General features: G+C 31.8%; 1 protein-coding gene across 1 annotated transcript in view; it reads right to left on the bottom strand.

Annotated features, from left to right (window-relative positions):
* Positions 1-2,500, bottom strand: part of LOC137656057 (organic cation/carnitine transporter 2-like) — a 360,410-nt gene that overhangs the window by 563 nt on the left and 357,347 nt on the right. The window lies entirely within an intron of this gene.

The raw sequence follows: 2,500 nt of genomic DNA, 5'->3' as shown, positions 1-2,500 counted from the left end.
GTTAAAATTTGAAGACAATCCAATGTTTCAATTTTTTTTTTTCACGTAATCTTTATAATTGTGATAAATGCAAATCCGGATTTATAATCCAAATCCGGTATAGGATCATCTCCAAACATTAATGGAGACCTCCATGGTCTAAGCTCTATCTGTAGTGAAAATTTCGTCACCATTAGTCAATTTGTTTTGACGTAATCTTTAAAATTGTTTAAAATGCAAATCCTGATTTAAAATCTGGATCATCTCTAAAATTTAATGGCGTCGTCCAAGACCTAAGATCTATCAATGGTAGAAAATTTCGTCAAAATCCGTTGAGTAGCTTTGACGTATTCCAGTCCACAGACAAACAAATAAATAATAAATAAATAAATAAACTCCAAAATATAACCTCTATGGCGGAGGTAACTAAGAGCCGAGGGAACCCTATTTAATACCAGCAGAGGCACGAGGAAGATACACAGACGGGACTTATTCCTTACGATGGGCACAGTTGAAGTGACAATGCTGGATTTCTTTTCTTTCATTGTGGTCCTATACAGTGATAATAGTTTCAAAGTTTTCCCTTTTAATTAATCAAAGTAATTCAAGGTCAAAACTCGTAAAAAAGCGAAATAGTTACGTAATTTCTTATCTAAAATATACTACATTCGCTCTTCTAGATTCATTACGAATAATTTGTGGGAGATTCAAATGGAAAACTATCTTCTGCTATGCTTTATTAGTCAAATAAATCGCCATGAGATATACTATAACACTACGTCAACATCCAACATGAACATTGACATTTTTTTGTACATTCGCCGTGTCGTAGATAGTTTGAATTATTAATAAGCTTCGTTGTTATGGTCAGTTATATCAAAACGTAGGTTACATAAGATCTACCTTAATGTTTTATTTCTTTATTAACTAATTTAGCATAGAAAATAGCAAGAAAGTAACAGCGAAAGGAAATAATAGCCAGCAAGCATATAACAATCATTATATTTAAGACTAATGAATATTTATATAATACAAGATTCATAATATATACAAATTATATATATATATATATATATATATATATATATATATATATATATATATATATATATATATATATATAATATATATATATATATATACACGTCTGTATATTCATATCAACCATATGCATCATTCATCAAGCAAAAATAAATTCAAACAATTTATTTTCAAACTACAACAAAACAAACATCGCCCATACGTGAGGAAAGTGTTTTCAATCGACTTGATGTACTTTAAGCCTCTTTACTAACGTTAAAGAGAACGTATTATGGTGTCATGCACAAATTTTGTTTAAAGGGGAATGGAATTAATGTAAACAGATAAAAAACTTATAATAATAAGGCTTTTATCAGTAATGAATTCATATAAGGATTTTTTTAAAAAATTTCTTACAAACTTATTTTTGAAGAATCCATAAAATTTTTAAGCAGCGAGTATCATCCATTAGCACTTGGTGTATACCTCAGCCAGCCTTTGAAACGACAAAATTCCCGTGGTTAATTAAAATTTTGAGGTCTTAAGAGAACTGTTCAATACCCTGACTATTGTGTATCTACTACGAATTACTAAGAGAGAGAGAGAGAGAGAGAGAGAGAGAGAGAGAGAGAGAGAGAGAGAGAGAGAGAGAGAGAGAGAGAGAGAGAGAGAGAGATTGTTAGATTAAAGTAAATACTGTAAAGTATTGCAAATTGAGAGGCAATCTATGGCATGAAACCTCAACCATTTCCGCAAATATCAGTAAACATAAACTGCCATTGAAGCCCTTCTAAATTCTTGTTTACACGAATAATACAACGAACCGTGAATAGCTTCACTTACTGAAGCCCTGCTCCCGTTCATTTTACGGTTGTTGGTCGGCGTGAAAGGTGGGGACGAGATGGAGAACTCCGGCACTCTTTTTACATTTTGCTTCAAAGTTGGAAAGTGTAACAGCGGAGCTCAGGGCTTCAAAAGCTCTTCAAAGCTTTCGGTGGATGCGTAATGGAGAGAAGCGGGACGCTGACCAAAACTCCACAAAGACCAAAAAGGCCTTTGAACAACATTGTGCAATTGGAAGGTGGAGACTTTCGACGGAACTGTGAGCAATCGAATGGAATACATTTCCGAAAGGAATTCAAATCAATTGTTGTTGGAACAAATTACGTTTTGAGCTTTACTATTCATTCATTCTCTCTCTCTCTCTCTCTCTCTCTCTCTCTCTCTCTCTCTCTCTCTCTCTCTCTCTCTCTCTCTCTCTCATTGCTAGAAATATATGAGATTTGAATCTACGAACCAGAAACTGGTTGCGTATTCACAAAAATTAATGCTTCTGTAAACTAGAAAATAGTGTTTATATTTTTTTCGATTTGTTTTATATACTATACTATCATATATATATATATATATATATATATATATATATATATATATATATATATATATATATATATATATATATATATACATATATATAATTTTAGTAGATTTAATCCTGTTG

Source organism: Palaemon carinicauda, chromosome 1 (assembly GCF_036898095.1).
Source record: "Palaemon carinicauda isolate YSFRI2023 chromosome 1, ASM3689809v2, whole genome shotgun sequence".
In the NCBI taxonomy this organism is placed as follows: Eukaryota; Metazoa; Arthropoda; class Malacostraca; order Decapoda; family Palaemonidae; genus Palaemon; species Palaemon carinicauda.
The sequence above is the reverse complement of the archived record's forward strand: the minus strand, read 5'-3'. Positions and strand labels throughout refer to the sequence as shown.